The sequence below is a fragment of the Macrotis lagotis genome, chromosome X, assembly GCF_037893015.1.
Source record: "Macrotis lagotis isolate mMagLag1 chromosome X, bilby.v1.9.chrom.fasta, whole genome shotgun sequence".
Lineage (NCBI taxonomy): Eukaryota > Metazoa > Chordata > Mammalia > Peramelemorphia > Peramelidae > Macrotis > Macrotis lagotis.
Window position 1 is genome coordinate 361,760,537 of NC_133666.1, and position 6,632 is coordinate 361,767,168.

General features: G+C 31.1%; 1 pseudogene; it reads right to left on the minus strand.

The window, feature by feature from the left end:
* Window positions 1-4,195: 4,195 nt before the first annotated feature.
* On the minus strand, window positions 4,196-4,469 carry LOC141502151 (acyl-CoA-binding protein pseudogene; annotated as a pseudogene).
* Window positions 4,470-6,632: the final 2,163 nt, after the last annotated feature.

Consider the following 6,632-nt stretch of genomic DNA (forward strand, 5'->3'; position numbering starts at 1 on the left):
CTGAAAGAGGGAATAACAAATGTACTCATCTGGGTTTAGAAATATTTCTTACCCTTCAAGTATTAAAATCATAAAAGGGTGGGAAGGGAAAGGTACTAATAGAAGGGAGGGAAGAAGTAAGGGAGGAGGAGAGATGAAAGAAAAGGGATAATGGACACTGCCAGAAGGGGCAACAGATTGAGGTAGATGGTATTTAGAAGCAAAAAAAAAACTGGTAAGGAGGGATAGGATGAAGAGTTGGAAACAAAGTGCAAATACATAGGAGATAACATGAAGAGTAATAAGGTGTTAGAAATTTTAGGTGTAAATGTGAATGGGATGAACTCTCCCACAAAAAAGGAACAGACAGCGGAGTCTATTAAAAACCAGAATCCTATAATAATACTGATTATAAGAGACACATTTGAAGTAGAGAGATACGCACAGAGTAAAGGTAAAAGGCTGGAGCAGAATATATTATGTTTCAACTAAAGTGAAAAAAGTAATGGTAACAATACTTATCTCAGAGAAAGCTAAAGCAAAAATAGATCTCATTAAAAGGTATAAAGAAAAAAATACATATTCTTAAGAGGTATAATAGACAATTAAGTCATTTCAATACTAAACATGTAAGTACCAAGGAATATATCATTTATATTCTTAGAGTATAAGTTAAATAATTTACATGAAGACATAGATAGATAACTACCCTGGTGGGTGACCTCAATCTCCCTTTCTCAAAATTAGATAAATCGAACCATGAAAAAATAATAATTAAGTTAAGGAGGTGAATAGAACATTAGAAAAGTTATATATGATAGACGTCTGGGAAAAAAAAAAACTCAATGAGAATAGATAATGACCAAGTATTAGGGCATTAAACTCCTCATAATAAAATGCAGAAAAGCAGAAATATTGAATGCCTTCTTTTTAGATGATGATACAATAAAAATCACATGCAATAAAGTGCCTAGTGGAGAGAGAGAAATAAAATTAATTGGAAACTACCCTAATCTTTTTTAAATAATAAATTGTCAAACAACTAATCACAGAAAAAAATAACTTCCTCCAAGACAATGATAATAAGTAGACAACATACCAAAACTTGGGGGATTCAGTCAAAACTGTAATTAAGGGAAATATTTTAACTTTAATGCATAGACAAATAAAATAGATAAAGAACAGATAAATAAATTTATCATTTAACTAAAAAATCTAAAGAAAGGACAAATTAAAATTCCCACATAAATACAGAATTATAAATCTGAAAACCAAAGCATAATCTAATAAAATCAAAAGTAAGAAAAATATTGAATTACTAAAACTTTGGGTTGGTTTTATGAAAAATTAGATAAACTATTGACTAATATGATTTAAAAATAAAGGAAAACATCCAGGACAATCTAGGTGAAATACATGAATGTTTACAAAAATATATAAGTTCTTCTGACTAAAGGAAAATTAAATACTTAAATAAACCCATTTCATAAAACCGAAATTAAATACCATCAATGAAATCCCTAATAAAAAATCTCCAGTACCAGATGGATTTATAAATGATTTCTACCATACTATCAAAGAAAAATTAATCCTAATTCTATATAAACAATTAGGAAAAAAAGTCTGAAGAAAGAATTCTGTCAAATTCCTTATGACAATAATGTACTAATTGATACCTTTACTAGGAAGAATCGAAACAGAGAAAGAAAATTATAGACCAATTTCCCTAATGACCATGGATTCAAAAAATTTTAAACAAAGTTTTTGTAAAGTCATTACAGCAAGTTATCACTAGAATAATACAATTTTATCAAGAAGAATTTGTACTAGGAATGCTATGTTAGTTCAAATTCATAAAAACTGTCTGAATATTTGACATATCAGTAACAAACCTTATAGACATCATATGACTATTGTGATACTGAAAAAGTTTTTGACAAAATACAGCCCCCATTCCTATTAAAAATACTAGAGAGAATGCAAATAAATGGAATGTTCCTCAAAAAAATAAGCATTACCCATTTAAAACCATTAACAAGCATTATGTATAAGGGGAGAAGATATAAGCAATCTCAGTAAATACATGGTTGAAAGAAGAATGTTCATTATCATCACTATTTTTTCAATATTGTATTAGAAATGTTAGCCTTGGCAATAAAAGAAAAAGATATTGAAGGTATTAGAATAGGTAATGAGGAAAGAAAACTCTCTCTCTCTTTGCAGTTGTTATGCTGGTATACTTTGAGAACTCTAGAAAATCATCTTAGAAACTACATAAAACAATTAGTAACAATAGCAAATTTACAGTGTATAAAATAAACCCACATAAATCATCGACATTCTTACATATTACTAGTAAGACACAGCAACTAGAGTTAGAATGGAAAATTCCATTCAAAGTAATACTAGTCAACATAAAATTCTTGGGTGTCTACCTGCCAATAAAGACTCAGAGGCTATGAAAACAACTATTAAACACTATTCACACAAATAAACTCAGTTCTAAATAATTTGGCAAATATCACTTGTTCAATAGTTAGGCCAAACTAATATACTAAAAATGAAAATTCTATCTAAATTAAATTACATATTCAGTGCAATATCAAACAAAAAATCTTTTTTTTCAGGTAGAAAAATATAACTAAATTTATAAGGAGGAGCAAAAGATCGAGAATATCAATTCAACTAAATAAAAAGACTACAAAGGAAGGAGATCAATCCATACCAATTCTAAAATTATATTACATGGAAATAGTCATCAAAACTGTTTGTTACTGGCTAAGAAATAGTGAATCAGTGGAATAGACTAGGTGTAAAAGAAGCAGTATTAAATGACTAGTAATCTGCTATTGGATAAATTCAAAGATTCCAGCTTCTAGGTTAAGATCTCATTCTGCAATGAACACTGCTCAGAAATCTGGAAGCTTGCATGGCAGAAACTAAGCATAGACAAACATCTCCTACACTATACAAAATTAAGGTCAAAATGGTACAGGATTTAGACAGAAATGGAGAGGTCATAGACCAATTACAAGAATAAGAAATTATCTCTCAGATCTATAGAAAGTGAAGCAGTTTATGATCAAAGAAGAGATAGAAAACTTCATTAAAGACAAAATGGATAATTTTGATTAAATTAAATGGTAAAGTTTTTGCACAAACTAAACCAATACAACAGGATGAAAAGGAATGCATTAAATTGGGAAGTAATTTTTACAACTAGTATTCCTGATACAGGACTCACAACTAAAATATATATAAAGCTGAGTCAAATTTCTAAGAAACAAGAGAATGGTCAAAAAATATAAAAAGGCAATTATCAGTTGAACATGTTAATGTTATCTAGAGTTACACAAAATGTTCTAAATCATCACTTATTAGGGGAAATATAAATTAAAACAACTCTGAGGAGTCACCTCAAACCTCCTAGATTGGCTAATATGATCAAATAGGAAAATCTTCCGTTTTGAAGGGGATGTGGGAAAACTGGAACACCAAAGCATCGTTGGTGGAGAGGTGAACTACTCCAAACTTTCTCCAGAATATTTTGGAAATATGCTCAAAGGGAAATAATAAAACTGGGCATACCCTTTGATCCAGCAATAACTCTTCTAGGTCTGCATCCAATAGACATGAGGAAAAAGGGTAAACACACATGTGCAAAAAATATTCATAGCAACTTTTTTCATGTTGTGCAAAAATTTGCAATTGAGGGGAAGCCCATCAATTGAGAATTGACTGAACAAATTGTGGTATATGAAGGTGAGGCAACACTATTTTCTTATAAGAAATCAAGAGGGATGGAACTTCAGAAAAGACTGGAAGATCTTTCATGAACTGATGGTGAATGAAATGAGAACTGGAAAAACATTATACACTAACAAAAACATTGGTTGATGATCAATTATGAAGGACTTGTTTGTTTCAGCAATACAAATATTCAAAGACAATTATAAAAAAACCTGTTTTTTAAAGTAACAAAAACACTTTATTGATTTACAGATTAAAGAAAACTATTAAAAACTATTGAACCAAGATTACTAATTACTTGGCTCTCCAATTCAACAGCTAGATAGCTGTGTAACCTGATGGGACTAGAGTAGCCATGCCAACTCTCACTGCTGCACATTATTTACACTGGTTTGACTTTGACCACAGGATTAGGAAATCAAACATTATTTAGTTTAGCTTCAAAAGGGCACGCTAATATCTGAATCCAGTTTCGTTTATATTCCATATTTTGTTTTTAGTTCTTCCACTTTTGCAACATAAGCTTTCAGGGCATCTTCTTTGGATTTCCCTTTCAAAGAGCTCCAGGCATCCCACTTAGCTTTGCCTTTGAAGTCCAACACACCCGGACACTCTGTATTTATATCTCCGACTGTGGTTTGTTTGTAGTGACTATAGAAGAACAGCATCTCCTGGTCATCTGGTTTGGATTTCAGGTTTTTGACTTCTTTGGCGGCTTGTTCAAATTCAGCCTGAGCCATGCTGCCAGGGTGCAGAGGATCGCGGTGGAGCTGCTGCAGAAGGGGCGCGCGGGCGCGCGCACACGCACACACACACACACACACACACACACACACACACACACAGAGACAAAAACCTTTTGATGGAAAATACCATCCATAACCAGAGAGGGAATGGTGGCATTTGAATGCAGACCAAAGTTACTAGCTTCAGTTTTTAAAAGTTGTCATATTTTATGTCTTTTTTTACTCTCTAATTTTTTTTTGTCATTCCATTTGGATTTTCTTCTTCTTTCACAACATGATTATTGTGAATCTATGTGTAGGATAATTACTACACATGTAGAATCTTAGATTGCTTTCTCACAGGGGAGAGCGGAAGTAACAGGGAGGGAAGAAAATGAAAAACTCATAACTTTGCAAAAATGATTGGTGAAAACTTCTTTCATGTTGTTGGAAAAGGCAAATAAATAAAATATTTCTTTTAAATATTGAATGGATTTTGGGAAAATAAATATGTTGTTTGAGCTCTGAATTATTATAGTTTTGCAAAACTATTTGTAAGTATAGCTCTCAAATGATTAAAATGTTAATTGCCTTTGATCTAGTGATACATTACTCTATAAACCCCAATAAGAGCAAAGATAGAGGAAAATGGCTCATATTGCCAGAAATATTTATAACCATTCTTTGTGCATCAGAAAAGGACTGGAAATGAAAGAAGCAAGTGTTTATCAAATGGATGGCAAAATTATATGATTGAAATAGAATATTATTGATAATGATAATGAAGTTTAAAGGAAACTTGAGATGACTAGTTTAAGATGATACAGAGTATAGTGAACAAACAATTTAAGCAACAACAACACAAATACAGCAATAAAAAAAATTTTAATAACTCTTATCAATGCAAAGACCAGCCAGAATGTCCTAACACTGATGATAATACGCTCCTCTTCATGGAAAGTTTTTGCACTTGTTTTGCAGAAAGAAGGTGTATTTTACATGACAAAGTAGAATTTCCTATTGTTTGATGGTCCATATTTCTTTCCTGTTTTGTTTTTTTAGGATATTGTACTATGGGAGAAAACTAGAGCAGTTTTAAATGAAAAAATAAATTAAAATTCTCAGGTGAAGTCTCCCTTCCTCAATGATTTTTTTCCAATCCTTGAGATGCACAATTCCCTTTTTCTGCATTAAGTTCTGAGCACTTATAATTTCTATTACTCTGTGATCAATTAAACAAATGGAAAATTGTGTCAATTTTTTATTATGTACTTTTGATGGATTTCCACTTTATTGCCTTAATATAAATCTAAAAACCTTTACATTAAAATAAAAGTATGTTATTGTTTTTATTAACACTCACATTCTTTTTTTTTGCTTTGTGTATTGTAGGACTTTATGTTCAGTCATTTTTCAATCATGTCTGACTCTCTCAGATTCTATTTAAGATTTTTCTGAGGAAAGATGGTGAAGCAATTTTCCATTTTCTCCACATAATTTTACAGATGAGAAAACTGAGACAAGCAGCTTTAAGTGACTTGCCCAAGGTTGCACAGATTATAGCCAGTAAGTATTTGAGGCAAGATTTCAGTGCATGTATGTGTATATGTATATAAACACAAATACATACATGTGTATATATACATATACTGAGAAACATAAGCACACTATAGATGCACTGCATATATTTGCATATAAACATGGAAGAATGTATATGTGTATATGCATATGTATGTTAATGGACTACATGGATACCATAATTTCTCTAAGTTAAGAATCATGTTTTATCTCCTACAAAATGAATTTAAGTAATAGGATAACAAAAATGTTTATGAGCCTTATATTTCATTGTAATGTTATACCATCAAGAATGAAAATGGTTGGAATCCTACTTCATGCTGTTCTGGTCACATCATATTTGAGTATTGTATTCAGTTCTGAACAACACATTTTAGAAAGAACCTTGTAAAGCAAAAGCCTGACCAAAAAGGTGTAGGCATCTATGATGATAAGAAAACTAGAGCTTTTGGCATATTATCATCAATAGAACAAAGAATACTTAACCTATAGAAGAAAATTTCCAGAGAAGGGAATTTAAACATTTTGGTCTCATCTTGAAAATATATGAATGATCTTTTGAGATTGCACAGAGGTAAATTTAAAGTAAATATAATCAGG